The sequence below is a fragment of the Triturus cristatus genome, chromosome 4_1 (assembly GCF_964204655.1).
Source record: "Triturus cristatus chromosome 4_1, aTriCri1.1, whole genome shotgun sequence".
Classification (NCBI taxonomy): Eukaryota; Metazoa; Chordata; class Amphibia; order Caudata; family Salamandridae; genus Triturus; species Triturus cristatus.
Genome location: NC_140585.1, coordinates 70,549 through 90,003, shown reverse-complemented (window position 1 = coordinate 90,003; position 19,455 = coordinate 70,549).

Below are 19,455 nucleotides of genomic sequence, written 5' to 3'. Positions count from 1 at the left end.
AGTTTACAAGTTAGCAATTATCAGTAATAGCACAAATACACGTTTGGGCCCTAGGGGCATGCCAAACCATATACCAAAAAAGTGGTATAAGAACCACGACTGGAATAGACACTAGGCCTATAGCCTCTAGAATCACTGGGACGCCAAGGAACCACCCAAGGTAGTGACACAGGGGACCCACGGGGACTGTATGCAGTGTGTAAACACAACCGCAGGTTCCCGTTATCTTCTAAGGGCAATGTCGTGGTTGGAAATGTAAAGAATAGGGACACTTCTAATCAAGTCAGGACCAAACCCTTTTGGACTTAAGAAGTTCTAGGGCTAGCACCCACGTGAGCACTGGAGTACTCGAGTTACCTCACCTAGGGAAGCCGGGTGCATAGGTGTCTTTTGGTGTCGGGTAGCGTCGTCGATTTCAATGGGAACCTGCAAAGAACTGCTGCTGCCGTGAAGAGGAGAAGTGTCCTAAGAGATCCACGCCTGGATCTAGGGTGGAAGGAACTTGAAAGCAGAGGGAAAAGAGTCTGGGTCACTAGCCAGTGACCAAGGGCAGAATGGACCAATGCCCACAGATGTCGGATGCTTCAGGTGAGTTGATGGGTGTCTTGACTCTTCAGCCACAAGGTCCAGGAGGCGTTGATGAAGTCCACGACCCGGATTCAAGCTGTCCCACGAAGTCTGTCGAGTGCTGCGGTGTCGGCGACCAGAATGGACCCAACAAGCCTTGGCAACGGCAAGTCACTTGAATTCAGAAAAAGGACTGCGATGCAGACCAGCAAGGTCTAAGGGACTCACCCAGCGAGGGGAAGTCAGGGCACTTCTGGAGCAACCAGGAACACCCAATCAGAAAAGGAGTTGCCTTCGTGGGGACCTGCAAGCCAACGGGCTAGTGATCGCGAAGGAGGCTCGAGTGGTCGCACTTGAAGCTAGCCCCTGGGTCACTCGTGGAGTGGAGGCCAACAATCTTCGGTGCAGGAGGTGCTCAAGGCTGGGGCTACTCGGAGCCCAAAGCACAACTTCGAGGAGGACCAGTTTCTGCAAAAGTTGACGGTGTCCAGGGGTCACGGTTCCACGTCACCCACGATAGCCACGGGCCTCAACTTCGCTGTGGACTCAGGGTAGCCTCAGGGAAGTCTGGAAATCCACCTCTGGTGATGCAAAGACTTTGGCGTCCGGCGGGAGCTTCAGCAAGGCAGACCAGTCAGTTGCTTCCAAGGGAGATCTCTTCAGTCTTCTAGTCAGGATAGAACGTCGAAGGTCCAGGATGTACATTGCAGAGTTTCATCCAAGGTAATCTAAAGTCCTAGGGACTGGATTCCTATACTTATAGTAAGTTTAGGGATGGACTAACTCTAAGGCCCCACCGATGGGTGGGCCTGGAAAGAGGGGTGGTTACACCCATTTTCTTTGTCCAGTTTCGCACCAGAGCAGGGGCAGGTAGCCCCTGCAACCGGTTTGAACTGGGCTATGCACAGGGACAGCAAACGTGCCCCCAGTGCAGGACTTTAAAGCACCAGAGAGTGCTCCCGCCCAGCCCCAATACACATCAGTCTGTCTGGGGAGGTGGTCACACCTCCCATCGACAGGAAACCTATTGTCCAGGCCTCCCCTGCTGGAGTTTTGGTCAGCAGCAGAAGGCCAGACCTGTGTCTGTGGCAGAGGCATCCATTTTGTGATGCCAGGGCTCCGGAAAGTCCTACCGGGTTTAGCCAGTGTGAACATGTCTCTCTCTCTAGAAGGGTGGAATGCTACCCCCGCCGCCAGAACTGGCGGGGGTAGTATTCCAAAGTGTTCGACACTAAACACGACATGTTTTGATGCAGCCATCCCAAAGTTAGCATTTACCGCGAGGTTATAATGCACTTAAGAGTATATGGGATGGCTGTATCACAGAACAGCCATAAGGAAGTATTTCCGAAATCTGCAGAGGGGCTCAGCTCATGCTTGGACACCCTCTCACACAAAACCAAGCACTCTGCCTTCAGGATTGTCAAGGCCTGCCATAGGAGTGGCTTATAGGTTTATATGTGTCTGTATAGGGTAGTGATATAGGTAGCCTATACCACCATAAGGGGTGCAAGCACACCCTTTCCCAGGCTGCAGTAGCAGACCTGTGGTGCCATTTTGGAGTGCTTCCCAGGGGTGGCATAATACATGCTGCAGCCCCTGGTAGGCCTCTGAGGTACCTATACCCTAGGTACATAATATACCATAAACTAGGGGCTTACAAGGCACTCCGGAATCCAATTAGATATGTACCTAATGTACATGGAAACCATTTTAGAGAGGAAGCAGCTAGGCTGTGGTCCTGATTAGCAGGGCCACAGCCAGACTAAGGTCGAAAAACAGTGAAACACCAGCAAAAAGTGTGGGTATCCATGTGAAGCAGATCCTACTCTCCTACACCCAGTTACTGCAAATATGGCAAGGAGTGTTCCTTATTCTGCACATTATTAGTATTTGAGGTGAATACTCACCATGCACTGCTAATTACCCCATATATTACATCACTTATGACATCATCTATGGCATTATTAATATCAGTGCAACATTTGGTGTAAAATTATAGATTAGAAAACTGCACATTACAGGGATGAGAATTATGGTTACCTTAGAGCACGAGTTATAGCTATTTGGAAATTTCCTAACTTTTGATATATATATTTATACACATATATATATATTACCTATTGGCGGTCGCCAGTAGGTAGTTATAGTTAGGACCTAGTTTCCATAGACAAAGCGTTTTTTTTCTCAATATCTTTGGCGCCGGTTGACGAATCTTCGAGAAATTTTCAAAACTAGTGGCCCGCTCCGGTCAGCTCCTGTCTTGAAAGTTTCGGGGTGATTCGACAAGCGGGGGCTGAGAAAAAAGGGGGTGTCAAGGTTTCTACAAATATTTCCGCAGGAACATCATGAACATGAAGCAAGGTCCACAACTTCCCTAAGCCACCTATTGCACCCAACGAAGTCAAAGTGACAATGGTAACCCTGGGGAAGAAGGAGAAACAAAACAAGGAAAAAGAGAAGGTATTCCCACGTCGAACACAAATGGCAACAGGACCCGTCAGGACGAGGTAAAGGCTGTTGGCAAGAAGGAAGTAAAATAGAAAAAGTTAACAGAAAGTAAAGTTACTCCCTATTCCTTAATTCTCTCTAATATACTGTTCCCTACCTTAAAGATTCCCTTCTTCCATATACTGTAGGCAGGTGGAGTGTACAGCTTGTGGCTGGCATGTATTTTAGTGCTGGGAAAAGAACGAGGAACAGCTAAGCTAAGGGCCCACTTAAACAAGGGGGTTAATTAAAATGATATGACCTCTGTAGAGGCAGAACCCACCTTTAAACCACTCTTTAGCGTAAGGAAATATCCCAAAACTGTCTTCAAACAAAATAAGACCCTTTTTGTCAGGTAAATAATGGTTCTATTCCTTTCTCCAATGATAGGTGCATAAACAAGGACGGATCCCCACAGCGCCGAGAACACAGGATCAGGTCAGTGTTAACCCCTTCGCTGCGGCGGGAATTCCGCCGCAGCGCTGGGGGGTGCGGGGGGGCAGCGCGGTGGCGTTGTGCTCATGACGGAGCCACTCCGTCATGAGCCACGGTTGAGCTGTGCTCATGACGGAGCGGTTCCGTCATGACTCCGCCCAGTTGCCTTGTCCCCCCGCACAGGCGGGGAAACAGCACCGCGTGGGCGGAACGGCCGCCAACGGTCGTGGCATGACGGAACCGCTCCGTCATGAGCACACGGCAACCGTGGCTCATGACGGAGCGGTTCCGTCATGAGCGGGGAAGGGGTTAATAAACAAAGAATACAAAAATAAATGTCAGCGCAAGAGCGCTGTCACCGTCAAAACCGGTCATGCAGCTTGCTTTGTGCTTTTATCTTTCCTCTTTTCTGTAGGTAGCAGGATGTATCAGACAGGACGAGGAACGCTGAAATAACGACCCGGACAGGAGAAACGCTGCGACGAGGACGAGGAACACTGCGTCCCGAAAGTGGAAGGTTAGTGAGACGGAGGTGCAATACTTCCCTGAAAAGCAGGATGCAAAGCGTCACTGCTCGAGGGACGCTGGAATTTAACTCGGCTGTCCGGCTTCCACGAATGCGCGCTACCTAGTGGCGGCCATAATTGTAGTTCGCAGGTCCCGGGGGAACCAGCAATCCTGACAGGGGGGTCCCTAAACGTGTTTTCCCCATATAATTTTCCATAGGAAACTTTAGACACAGCTACAGCCCGAACTGCTGAAGGGAATTACACCAAATTTGGCAAAAACCCTTCAAAGGGAAACATGTTGTTTAATAGTAGAACGTTTCCATGTTACTTAATGGTCTAACCTGAAATAAATGTCTATTTAATGGTAGCCGTGCGCTCACTGCCTCTTGTTCTCATTAATTTCCAACTTCTGGCGCCTTTGTTTTCTGGATGGTTGTTTGGATAGCCGCCCTTTGTGGCCCGGTGAACGGCCTAATTTCGAAACTCAGTTGCTGTGCTGTGCTTGAAACAAAGGAAGTACCAGCAAAATGAAGTCAATTTAGTGTTTCATTAGGAAAGGCCAGGCAGAAAACACCTCGGAGCGCTGGTAACACCGCCGTTGCTTTTACTATTGGAATGTAGTATTTTTACATCTCAGCGAGAAGTTGCATTTAAGTTGGCAGTTGTAGGGTTAACAAGCCATATTTCAAGCAAGTCTTTTGGTGGTAGTCTACATCACGAGTCAGACCTTTAAATTATGAATTGTCACCGAATGTTGATGTTGGGAGGAGCTGGCTCACACCCAATTACTGCTCCAGAGGAATGCCTCCGAGAATGGCTTCACATCTCTATTCATGGCACACAGCTGGGCCTAAGGACTAATGAACGAAGGGGAAACTTGTCTGTACAGAACGTGCATTAAAAGAGGTTCAGACTTTGACAGGGAAGCATTTGTGTACTATTAGAAAGTTTATGAATGAGTGAAGTTGTCTGACAATGTATCCTACAGGGATGGCAACCCCTTCTTGATTTAGCCTCGATTAGTGCCTAATAAAGAAACTTTTTCTCGCACCTAGGACGTCCTCTCATGGTACATGCCTCAGATATATTTGACTTAAGACTGATGAATAGGTGGGAAAATAGCCCTCGCCTTTCCACAGAATGGTAAGGATGCTCAACCTATCGCCGTATATGTTATGCAAAGCAAGAGACCTGCAGATGATCGTGTGTTGCGTCACAATATTAGGTATTATTTACTAACCCTACTAGGTGTAGTATTCACGCACAACTCAGACTCCATATTTATTCCTAATTCTGACGACGTCGCTGCACACAGAACCCTTCAGTATTTTACAGGAGGAAGTTTTATGTGGAAATACACATGATAACACTAGGTCAAAGTTCACGCCGAGGAACTCATAATCAGGTGGCGCAGAAATTGCTTGTCCGACTAAGAACTGTGTCCTTAATATGATTAATAAGAATCTTTATTTCATAGGTAATTAAAAAGATTCAAATCTTTAAAACACGTACAGTTTATACATCTAAAACACACAGGGGCATATTTAGAAGCCCCGTGGCGATAGGGGCTGCGCCTTATGTTCAAGGCAGCGTTACGCTGCCTTGAACATAAGGCACCCTTTCACGTTATGCTTAGCGTGAAAGAGGCGTACTGTGGGTGTTGTGGTGGGCGTTCTACTGCAACACCCATTGTATTTGACGCTGCTCCCTAAGTACAAGGATGGCGTATATAGGAGGCAGTGCCAAAATTAAGACCAAGAAAATCCTGGTCTTAAGATGGCGAAAAGAGCAGAAAAGCATTATTTCTCCTCTTTTTTTCTTTTTACATGTGTGGTGCCGTATGCAGCACACATGGAAAAAGCAAAATGCCATGGTTGGTTTATGCACAGGAAGGTGTCCCTTCCTGTACATAAACAAACCTTTTTAAAAAAATGCCATTTTAAAACTTTCATGTGTGCTGCACGAAGCAGCACACATGAAAGTTACAAAATGACATTTTAGGATTGTTTATGTGCAGGAAGGGTCACCTTCCTGTACATAAACAAACCTCCCCTGCACGCAGACACTCTTGCACTCTGGTGCAGGGGGCCTGCATTGGCGCTAAGTTGTGAAACTTAGCCCCATCGCAGGGGGAAACGCAAGGCTGCACCACATTCTTGTAAATATGGTGCAGCCTTGCATTTCCGGAGTGGCGGAGCGTGTCGTTAAGCCCAGAAGGCTAACGACACGCTCCGCCACTTCGTCGTACATATGGCCCACAGTTCATATACACCAAGCACATGTGGGGTGGTTAAAACTTAAAAAGGGGATTCTAAAAATAGTAACTAAAGTGCAAGACTGAATATTATTTTATAAGAGGTAGCGGATGAGCTGCATTTCAGCGTTTGCTAGTGAGGCACTTCTAGTGGCCACTGTTCATAAACTTTAGAAAGCACACTGTGATCTTGAAATCCCTTCCCTTAACAGTGGCCGATTTCGTCCTGACAAAAGGGAATGTTCAGTTCTCAAAAAATTGGTTTAAGCCAAAATTAACTTTCCCGCGCAAACCCAAGGCAGGGACACAATACGTGGGTCACTGATTTCCTCTGGTATGGGCAGAAGTTGCAGGAATCTCCTGCCTGTGTAAGTTTTTATCTTTGGAGTATTTCCCCCACATTAAATAGGGCCATTCTCAGCGTTAAAACCTTATGGGCAGATTTATGAGCCCCTTGCGCCACTTTTGCGTCACTTTTAACATGGGAAAAGTGACGCAAAAGTGGCGCAAGGGGCTCATAAATCTGCCCCTTAATTTATAGGATTTTAACAAAAAGAGTCGCAGATAAGGTAGCAGGTTTAACTCACCATAGGTAGCTACTACAAACCGGTTGGGAGGCTTAGATTTTAGTGTGAGGATATCAGGTTTTTAAGGGTTTTGCGTAAAAGGCTTTTAAATGAGTCATATGAGATGTTCAGTGTCCAGGGGGAGGATACATGTAGGCCTGTCAGAGTCATCCAAACTACCTCTTCGGGGGCAATATGATTACTTTGACCATTCTCACCATTGTTACAGCCAATAAGAATACCAAATATAGGTACAGGGCCCCATTTCCAAGGCCCCATGCAAATTAAAAACTCACTTTCACCTTCATCATATTACAGACACAGGTACAGAGGCAAAGATGGCATCAGGGAGTGCCCCGTCATACAGAGATGGCGCACAGTCAGTGCACACCAATGTGCAACTCTTGCAATGAAGGAATAGTGGTCCCGGGGACATTAAAAGTATCTACTGGCAGGTGGGGACAGTCACTTATTACACTTGCCTTCAGGGGGACCTCAGCCCCCCTTTTAAAGCCAGGCCATTTACCCCTTACCTAGTGAAAGGCAGACCTGTTGCTCTAAATATATATATATATATTCACTGAAAAAAACACAGGTTTTAGGGACGTTATAGTTAAAAAAGTATTTAAAAAATCTTTGATATTCACTGAAAAAACCACAGGTTTCAGGGACGTTACAGTTAGAAATTAGCATTTAAAAAACCTTAGAAATTCACTGAAAAAAACATATGTTACAGGGACGTTATAGTTAGTTGGACATTTCACTCGTACAAAACCAGAGAAATTCTGCCATTATAGTTAGTTCAGCTAACTATAACTCGCGCCCCCGCAATGCACTGCTGATGACGTCACATATTACATCATTCATGACATGGTCAGTGACATCACTGATGACATCACTGATGACATCTCAAATGACATCACTGATGACATCACTGTTGACATCATCCACGTGAAAATCTGATGCACCTCCTCACACTCTAATATAACCTTTGATACACCCACTCTAAAATACAGACTACCATTTTCAAACCATAGACACACCAATACCAGTTACTACATACCCACTCACTGATTCCTAGGTCACACTCAGCCACTCATTCACCCATACAATCACTCATACATGAAGTCACTCATCAATCCAACACTATCATATGCACTCATACACCTATACAGACACTCACACACCACCACTCATCCATGGAGTTACTCACACACCTAGTCAGTCATGCAAAGAATCAATCACACTCCCATTTACTCACCTGCACAGTTATACAAACACCACCTCACTTATTCATACAGATACTAATGCATAGTTACTCTCTTATACAATCACTGATACAAGTACACACTCATCCATACAGCCACTCTCACAATCACTGACTCTCACGTATAGTCATTTTTATATTCTAACTCTCACATACACTGCCTTTTACATATGTAGTTACTTGGACATGTACCACTGAAACATCCATTCACTCACCAACACACCCATGCACACACTCACCACAGGAAGTGAATGGTTTCTGGCAACCACTGAACATGACAAGCCTGACCCCTCAAGGATCGTGGGAGGAGTGCCGTACTTTTCGCTCAGTCACTCAAGCTCACTTATTCTCAGAGAGGTATACAGAATACACAGTTTGGTGGTTCAATATATTTATAGAGCCAATGTTATTCTTGTATAAAATGCATGTGTTGCAATAATCAGGAGACAGAAGCAAATGAAAGTGATTACGAGTAACCCTGGGCGTAGTTCGCATAGTAGCGCTATGTGTAGCAACGCGAAGTGCACTTTGCACTACTCGAGCTACACGTAGCTACGCGAACTGCGTAGTGCACTGTGCAAAATGCTGTTCGCACTGGTTGCACAGTGCCGGATGCGTGTCCGCACTGTGCAATCAGTGCAGACCTCATCCTGCACAGTGCAAGTGGTCGTTTTCTGCCGCTCTAGTAGATTTCTACTTGAGCAGCAGCTTTCTCAATGCGGACTGGTAGTTTCTCATTGCGAGTAGTCGCGAGCACACACGACCATTTGCAATGATGTTGCTGAACGCGAATGAGAAAAAAGTCTCGCTGGGATGACATTTTGCTCCTTCGCGGTCGACAACTTGACGTTGAGGACCTCGAGCAAGCAAAAAATGACCGCTACGCATCGTGTGTTTGCACTGTGCTACGTGCAATTCGCATAGTGCGAAGTAGCGCAAACTTAGCAAACTACAAGAGCATAATGTAGTACTTCGCCCAGGGTTAATTACGAGCACCAAAAGAGTGAACGGTAGATACATTTCTACCATGGTGTTAAAACATTAAATATGTGCAGGCATATTAAAAGACAGCAATCAAGTTGAGGAAAATAAAAATCTATGAGGCCTATGTGTCCCCATGTGCCCCCCCCCAACGCTTATGTGCACATACATGTAACCTATGTATTTCCCCTCCATGGCCTTTCTATCATGATGCTTATGCTATAACGTGGCCTGCCATCATCCAGTCTCCCATGAGAGAAACGACAAATCTGTATTGAGGCCTACACGTTTTTCATCATGTTTTCCTGCACTTTCATGAAGCCCATGTTTATGGCTCAGCCAGAGCCGAAAAGAGGTTTCATGCCTCAGAACGCTCTGAAAGCTGCAGCTACGTATCCTTGGCCTTGCACACTTGGGCCTCAGCCAAAGGGGCCCCGACCGAGGTGCCGAGACAGTATTGAGCACGGTTATCTGCTTACTCTTACTGAAACCACATTCTTGCCTGGTGAAGGAGGAATGAACGCGACCCATCTGCAAGGAGGGAGCCCAGCCCTACTGTCTCTCTTTGTGAGATTGCAAAGCTCACGTCAGTAAAAAGCCCATAGCCCCCATGTAAGGCCTCTGCAGTAAATGAAATAAATGAAGAAATAGATGCCACATCGGCTCTTGGTGATGAGCAACCTATGTCACAAATCAGTCCCTGCTCCAGACATCGGATATCAGATAATACAAGATGTGCTGGTCGTCCTGACACTGAAGGCCTCACTCACTGAAGGCCTCACTTCCAGACTTGTCCGGTTGCATAGCAACCCTCCCCACGTCAGTTACACGTCATGCTCGAGTTGAGCACAAGTAAGGCAAAGTTCCAGTACAATTCCAGCAGATCACGCAACCCCCTCCAGGTATCCACCCACACATGACAAATTACCCATTATCATCAAGTGGACGCCCACATGGACGCCCACCTTCACGCCTACTTACACGCCCACATGCTCTTATCTCATTCTCTCTTGCTCTTTTGCTTACGTACAATTGAGAAATGTATATATACTGTACTCTGTGAATAATGTTTTGAGAATATTGAGAATACTTTTGAGTCCCTTTCCAGATCCTTTTTAGTGATGGTAATATTCTCCCTCTGACTCGAGTTATTGGAATAAAGCCCTTTATGAACCTGATACCACAGACTCAGCCTCTTGCTTTATGCATGATCTTATTTATATTTTAAAATTCTGAGAGCGTAATATTTTATTTACCACATAATGGCGCCCGAACAGGGACATCTCTTTCCCCACACGCCGGAGATGAAGGTCCAGTTTTGCCCCCTTCCATAGCCGTGACGGACTTCAAGCGCGCACGTCGCGGGTCTTCCCGCCAACTCCCTCAGGCCAACGAAGGGGACAGACTGCGACCAGGCATCCATACGAGGCGGTGAGGAACGCAGATTGTCCTACCCAGAGCCCACCTGCGAGAGAGCTGTGTCCGAGGTATACAGAGGCCCACCAGATTCTGAAGTTCCGAAGTATCCAAGTCACGAGTCCAGTCCAGTCCAGTCCAGTTTGGTCTAGTCCAGTTCAGTTCCGAGGCCTTCCGTTCCGTGCTACCCGGTGAGTACCGTTGCTGGGGAGGCAGTTAGACGTGCACATTAGGTTGTGCCGGTCAAGACGGGTTTGGGTACACAAATCCGGTCTGCACTGTTTCAGCAGTGTATCTGTACTGTTTAGCAGTATATCTAGTATGTCTTGCATATAATTCAGTATTCTCTAGTGTTAGTATTATGTCAGTAACTAGTTTCCTATTAGTTATCATCGTTCGTTAAATGTTAAATGTTAAATGTTTTAATATGTTTTAAAAATTGTGGTATGAATGAGTGTTCATTATTGTGTTTATTGTAATTTATTGTGTTCAAAATCAAGTAGCAAAGTTTAAAGATGCCGTTCTTTTCAAAATTAAGACAGATCAAAACTAGAAAAGGGGTACTCGAGGAAGCTGTTCCCATTCCACCTAGGGACACTCCAGGGTACTTTATGTATCATAAGCATGGCCTAGATGCCGTATTATTTCTTGATTTATGGGTGGACTACACCAAGGATTTACCAGAAAGTCAGAGGTGGCCCGCAGCTGGGACCTGGGATGCAGATTGCATCATGAGAGTAGAAGAAGAGTTATGGAAAAAGACAGCCAGACAGTCACAGAAAAATGCCATTGAATTATGGCGTAAAGAATTGCATAGACGCACAGAGAAAGCGCTCAGAAAAGAAGAGAAAAGTAGGGAGGATTCAGACAAAGCCCGAGAAAACGTATTAGTTGAGGAAGGTATCCGAGTAAAAGCAGAACAAGTAGACAGACAACGAAACACTCTTATGAAAGAGAAAATGTAGACCAGCTCGGAAGGATGCCATTGAGTTTTGGCGCAAGGAGTCACATAGGAGGACAGAGTAAGTGTTTCACGAAGCAGAGAGAAGTAGACTGGAGTCTGGAAAAGCCAAGGAAAAGATGTTACAGGAGGAAGTGGAGCAGGTAAAATGAGCGCAGGCTGACAGAGAAAGAAATACTGACGTTGCTGGTATTTATCCCGTCCTTTCAGAGGACCTAGCAAGAGTGGCCCCAGTAGAAGGTCCGGTTAGAGTGCCACCGCAAGTACCACGATACATATAATAATGATATAGTAGCCCAAAGGTTCTTGAGCCTCCCACCAAACGAACAGCGCATAGCTGGTGTTTTCATGGTCCAACATTTGATTACGTTGTTAAAAGGGACTTGAGAGGGGTGTAGCTAGGGTAATAGCAACACCTGTGATTTGATGACACCCCTAATGTACAAAGTGTTAACGAAAAAATAATTAGTGAAAAGTTTAGCTTGAAAAAAGAATTGTGGGTATTTCGAATTTGCAAATTGTTCAAGAATACAGGTTTGTGTTCTTGGTGGTCCAGTGAGCCAATGTGCTGGGTCAAGACGGTAAGATTATGACCCCCTGAGAGCAAATTGTATATAAAAATAATTTTTCAATTGGGCGAATTATTGCAGTTTTTATGGAATTGAGTAGTCTTTTTGTCTTTGACAGCTTCAGAGTGAGGAGAAGGTGGGGGCTGTGTAGAGCAGAATGTGATACAGAAATCGGAGACAGATTCTGACCTTGTAGCCAGTGTAGGTGGGGGCCGGTGAGAGGAGCGGAACAGAGGCACTGCTTAGAAAGCTTCTCTGACATCGCATCTGTGTAATGCCTGCAGCCGGAGAGCCTTGGGGGCCAGGAGTAGGAAAAACAAAAAAGATGGCTGGCAGCCCAGGCTCAGGCCGCGCTGAGGGGCTATTTTTAGCTTCTCTGATAAGACAGGGCAGCTGAGAAATGTAAGTCGAGAAAGATTCCCTTGGTCTATTCTGTGCTAAACCAGTGCCCCGGGGAAATGTCTATGGAGAAGATTTGTTTTATTTTTTAGCAAATGTTATATTGCTTCTGGCCAGAAAGTAAAATGTTGCTCTTGCTTGGAATTTTAAGGGCTATATGCCTATATAAAAACGATTTTCAAATTCAGACATTTTTTAATTGTGGCCACAAGCTGCCACCAGTTGCATTGGATAAATGATCCAGTGGTTAAAAGTCTGTGAGGAGAGATGAGAGGTGCGTCTTCGTCTGGGACATTAGGGTACATTGTGTTGACGAAGATGCATAGCTCATTTTTATGAAAAAAAAACAAACAGGTTCGTGTGTTCTTCGTTTTTGATTATTCTTGCTGATTCTGTGTGTCAGACTTGACACGGTGATTTCAGATGGGGGTGTATAGGGCAGGTAAATCAGTTATTGATTATAAGCCTGACAAATTAAGCAGGCCAGAATGTTCGCCTCTGAGCTGTAGGTACAGAAATTGGGCGTCACTGCTCATTTATATATGTTAACGCAATTTGTTTATGCTTTCTGTGCTTGGTATACTGATGGCTTGGCATATGTATTTTGTATATGTTTTGTTTTTGTGTTGTATTGACCAGTCTGTTTAGCGTTTAATACAAAGTTCTCCTGTGCAGTACAGAGATAGTCGTGACGACGGCGATCTTTGCACAGCGCTTGGCTGGAACTTGTTCACAATTACTAAATTTCACAGACATGATATTACCTTTATCATGCTGTCAAAATAGCAGACAACCCGTTATCAGTGTATGTCTAATTGGTGTTGGAGATGAATGAAATAAAAGAAAACGTTATGCAAGACTAAAATATTTTTCACATGACTGCCTTTCTCTTATAGACAGGCAGCCTCGGTCATATGTTTCCAGATTGGACATTAAGGAACCATTATGATCTATGCACTCGCATCTTACCTCTTGAAAGGCCTGTTTTAGATAAGGACTGCCACCCCAGAGTGACAAATGAGGCTCGGTATTTAGGGTAATGAGAAAATATCTGACAGGATTTCCTTTTTAAAGTTTGCTTTAGTAAGCTCATTCTTGTAAGTGGTGGCCCCAAAAGTTGACTTGTTTTTAAATTAGGCTATTTATTGTATAGGTGGAAATTATTGCAAAATGACTGATTTCTTTAGCAGATAAATTATTAATTATTAATTATCAACATTAACAACTGTTCTTAAACCTGGTTTTCCGAATATTTAGGAAGTTTAGCATTCCTATTAGGGCCTCCTAGCATTAATATTGACTTCAGGTTGGTGTAGGTTCACATAATAGGGACATTTGCATATGAGATGTCATGTGGCCAGCCTATGAGCTCGCACAATGGGGTTTGTACATTTGTTAGAAGGATTTCTCGCAATTTCAAATACGCTGTGCATCTCCTATAATTTTGCTTACGCCCAGTAGCTACACACAGGGATTAATAGTGTTGACAAGACACAGGGTTTGATAGTGTTTGACAGCAGTGAAATCTGTTTCAGATTTCATCCTGTCAAAAAGGGGGGGAAGGAGGAGAATATTGGCTTTCTGCTGGCCCCTGAGGAGGTTCGCTTCCCGCTAGCCCCTTAAGAAATTAAGCCCCTTAGAAATTAGCCCCCTTAGAAATTAAGCCAAGGAAATAGGTATGGTGTTTTCCCCTTTTTCTCATGTTTTATTGTGATCTTTCAGGGGAATTAGTCCAAGCCCCTAATACAGCTTCTACTAAAGTCCTCCCTTGGACACAAGAACACACTGTGGCATTTGAAGAATTAAAGAGAGCTTTATGTCAAGCACCAGTTTTAGCAAACCCTGATTACAACAAATCGTTTATGCTTTTTGTGACAGAGCGGGATGGAACAGCACTATCTGTCCTAACACAAGATCATGCAGGAAAACACGAGCCCTGTGCTTATTTTTCTAGTACATTAGACCCAGTAGCACAGGCTTTGCCTGCGTGCCTAAAATCAGTTGCAGCAACGGCCTTAGCCATAAGACAAAGTGACTCGATAGTGCTGGGCCACCCTCTGACAGTACAAGTACCACACGCAGTAGAGGTTCTCTTGAACCGGACACAAACACAACACCTGACTGTAGCTAGACTGACAGGCTATGAGCCAACGTTATTTCAACCACACATAGAGATCAGACGATGCAACATACTGAATCCTGCTACCCTTTTGCCCTCCAGTACAGAAAGCGTTTCACCACACGACTGTGTTGAAGTAATACATACCGTGACTAAACCAAGACAAGACTTGACAGACGTTGCACTCCCAGACCCCGACCTAACACTATAAGTTGACGGCTCATGCATGAGGACAGGGGCGGGAGAATTAGTGGCAGCATATGCAGTGACTACTGATACTGTAATAATAGAGACTAAAAGAATAGACATATTGTCAGTACAAGCAGCAGAGCTCATCGCCCTGACACAAGCGTGCATAAGAGCTAAGCACCTGAGAGTAAACATTTACACCGATTCTGTGGCGAGAAAGAGGTTTCTTGACCTCTCATGGGGCCAAGATACAGCATGGCCCCCTTATTCAAGCCCTACTGGAAGCACTACATTTACCAACAGCCATAGCTATCCTAAAATGTAAAGCACATACTAGAGCCACAGATACCATTTCCCAAGGCAATGATCTGGCAGACCGAACAGCTAAACAGACAGCTCAGACCCCACTAGACATGACAAAATCACAGATACTATCACTGTCCAAAGCCATGACAGTTAGGGATCCTTCCAAGGATGTACAAGACATACAGACACATGCTACTATGGACGAATTAAAGAAATGGTCGGAACAAGGAGGGGTACTGACTGATCAGGGTTGGATGAATAAGGGCAAATCCACATGGTTTCTTCCTGATTCAATGGTACAAATAATCATAAATACCGCACATAGTCCTGCACACTTAGGAGAGAAAGCAATGCTAGACAGCTTACAGAATATATGGTTCTCTTTTACATGCGAATGGTAGCTCATTCTAGAACAGGCTTATCTCCCTATGAAGTGGTCTTTGGTAGACCGCCGAATATGTGGGGCACTCCAATGCCTAAAAAGATTACTGATGTTGATAGTAACATGCTGACAGATTACCTGGCTTCCTTGATGTCTGCACTACTCTCTTGTTGTTCGCAGGTTGCTGCCGCCTTCCCTGACAACACCCAGGTCAAGGAACACTCCATCGCTAATAAGGAACTTTGATAGATCAAGCCCTCTTGAGCCGAGGTGGAAGGCGCCGAAGCCGTTAAAGTCGAGGGACGGAAAGGATGGTTGCACCTTCACCACTTTTTTACAAAGGAAAGACTTTGAACACCATTTTCTAGAGGAGACTCCCCAGAAGTTTCCACAAAGCTAAACTTAGATCTAAAAAGTCAGAACCCGTTTGATCAATTAAGTCCACTAGGTGGTGAAGCGGTTGAACATGTATTCTGGCTTGCATACGATCTTGGACAATAACATTGATAAAAAGAGCAAGATAAAAAACAAATACTGTAAAATATTACGTGGTAGATGTATAGTGACTGTAATTTTTCTATCTCTTCTGTGCATCACGATAATATGTATCAGCTTAATACTACATGCTATTTTTCCTCCTATTGCCTCACTCTTATACTCCTCCACTAATGATACCATAAAGCACACATTTAGTGATCTGCCATCCTATGAGCTATCATATCGACTTGCCTTACGCAACAATACCTTTATTCAGATGCTGCACCATTCACATCAGACTAGCAATGCTACAGACTGCTGGGTCTGTGGCCGATTTCCCCCGTATCAGAAGGTAAAGGGAGTGTTGCCTCTTTTTCCTTTTCCGTTCTCCCATAATGGTTCTTGCGGAGCATGGTTTGCCTTAAATGACATCCATCAACGGTGATGCCAAAGAATACAAAGCAATAACAAGGCTCCACAAGATTGCCCAAAACATACATCAAGACCCAGGCACGTGGACATGGTCCGGTTGGCTCTGGGGATTAATATCGGCTTGGGGATGGAAAGTGTTGACCGTCTGTGGGTTGATACTATTAATGATATTCAGTTGTTGCCTATGTCTGCAGTGTGGCCCGGCCATTTGTGGCCTGTGTGCTACTGCATGTGTTCCACATCCCTATTTACAAAGCATTGAAAATGGAAAAATAATGCTGCAAGAACAGATCGACTGTCTCATGAAAATAGACGTTACATAGGGGGTTCACTAGGGTACAAGGAGGGAATGAGGAAAATAAAAATCTATGAGGCCTATGTGTCCCCATGTGCCCCCCCCCAACGCTTATGTGCACATACATGTAACCTATGTATTTCCCCTCCATGGCCTTTCTATCATGATGCTTATGCTATAACGTGGCCTGCCATCATCCAGTCTCCCATGAGAGAAACGACAAATCTGTATTGAGGCCTACACGTTTTTCATCATGTTTTCCTGCATTTTCATGAAGCCCATGTTTATGGCTCAGCCAGAGCCGAAAAGAGGTTTCATGCCTCAGAACGCTCTGAAAGCTGCAGCTACGTATCCTTGGCCTTGCACACTTGGGCCTCAGCCAAAGGGGCCCCGACCGAGGTGCCGAGACAGTATTGAGCACGGTTATCTGCTTACTCTTACTGAAACCACATTCTTGCCTGGTGAAGGAGGAATGAACGCGACCCATCTGCAAGGAGGGAGCCCAGCCCTACTGTCTCTCTTTGTGAGATTGCAAAGCTCACGTCAGTAAAAAGCCCATAGCCCCCATGTAAGGCCTCTGCAGTAAATGAAATAAATGAAGAAATAGATGCCACATCGGCTCTTGGTGATGAGCAACCTATGTCACAAATCAGTCCCTGCTCCAGACATCGGATATCAGATAATACAAGATGTGCTGGTCGTCCTGACACTGAAGGCCTCACTCACTGAAGGCCTCACTTCCAGACTTGTCCGGTTGCATAGCAACCCTCCCCACGTCAGTTACACGTCATGCTCGAGTTGAGCACAAGTAAGGCAAAGTTCCAGTACAATTCCAGCAGATCACGCAACCCCCTCCAGGTATCCACCCACACATGACAAATTACCCATTATCATCAAGTGGACGCCCACATGGACGCCCACCTTCACGCCTACTTACACGCCCACATGCTCTTATCTCATTCTCTCTTGCTCTTTTGCTTACGTACAATTGAGAAATGTATATATACTGTACTCTGTGAATAATGTTTTGAGAATATTGAGAATACTTTTGAGTCCCTTTCCAGATCCTTTTTGGTGATGGTAATATTCTCCCTCTGACTCGAGTTATTGGAATAAAGCCCTTTATGAACCTGATACCACAGACTCAGCCTCTTGCTTTATGCATGATCTTATTTATATTTTAAAATTCTGAGAGCGTAATATTTTATTTACCACAAAGTGTACTCCTACTATGCGAACCCTACTCTAAATGCTTTTAGAGTGTGTGTAGCCAAGAATCCTCTCAAGGGATGATCCGACCCCATTACTTGATGGAAGAGAATGAAGGAACCCGCCTTGGTCACAATTTAGTCCCCTCTCCCCGAATGTCAGACCACTGTGTGGTGAAGTCTCAGAATGCAGGGACCCTCGAAATCAGCGGAAGTGCCTCCTCTGCTAATCTATCAAAGCTGCCGATCTTTCATGGTAGAAAGTGGTCTTATGATGTGTTTATCGATTAGTGATGTTATGGATTGTGGATAGCCCTATCACCCTTGGATGAAGACAACAATGACATTTGTACATGGTGTGGCTAGATATTAGACGTCATGTACAGGGGATTATGATAATGTTGTCAGAAGCCTTATGCATAATGAGTTTAGATTTGAAGCAACATTGTCAGGTACCTAACTGTGCAAAAGGTCACAGCTGAAAAAGTTATTATGAAAATGGCAGGCCAATGTAAGCAATGAGACACTTTGCTGCATGGGCCTAACTAGGGAATATAACTGTATGAGTGGTTCTCTGACTCAGAGTAGATGTATCTGTGACTGTATGAGTATGTGAGAGGGTGTGCGAGTGGCTGTATGGATATGTGACTACCGAGTATCTGTATGGGTGTGTGAGTGGTTTTCTGGGTCTCTGAGAGGGTGTGAGAGTGGCTGTACAGGTGAGTAAGTGGCTGTGTGAGTGTGTAAGTGGGTAATGTGAGTGTGGGATGGGTGGGTGGATATGTGGCTGTGTTGATCTCAGAGTGATTCTCTGGTTCTGTGAGTAGATGTATCAGTGACAGTATAGGTGTGTGAAGGATGTGTGACTGACTATCTGTATGTGTGTGGGTGTATGGATGTGTGAGTGAGTTTATGGATTTGTGAGTGGATATATGTCTGTGTGGGTGGGTGTATAAGATAGAGAGTGTTGAGTGGGTCTGTGAGTAGGTTATTTTCTTTCCAAAGGGTCTGGATCTGTGGATCCACACAGGGGCCACGATGAGTGCTGCGGTGGATCAGAGGATCCTCGTGAGTTAAAATTAAAATCTTTTTTAATTTGTTTTTGCCCATGAGGGTCCTGCACAGACCCTTCCATCGGTCCCTTGGTGTGAGGATACCTCTACTCTGATCCCTTATACACTATTTATACTTCCCCCGTCCCCGTGCCCCGATTCACGAAATGGCAGCTGCAACTTTTCGCTCAGGTTGGCTTTATGTCTCTAGATATACATACATCTTTTTTCTTTAAAAGCTCCAAAACTACAGAACAGATTTACACCAAATTACAACAAGCATCGGCAAAGCCAATAGGTCTCCACAATGCCCAAGTTCTGAGATATTGGCATTGTGAATTTGAATGTCTTTTAGCCATATTTGGCCCCCTAATTAATGTTACTGTTACAGTGTTAATGTTAGTGTCTTAGTGTTGATGTTACTATGACAGCGCCCAAAAGCAACAAGAAACAAAAATGTGATTGCAAGGTGAGAAAAGATTGTCAAAATAAAAGAAAGCTAACTATCGAAAATAAATCTTTGCAATTTTGTTTGTTCTGCTGGGCACGTATTTTTCCAGTCAAATGCCTTCTGTGTGCAT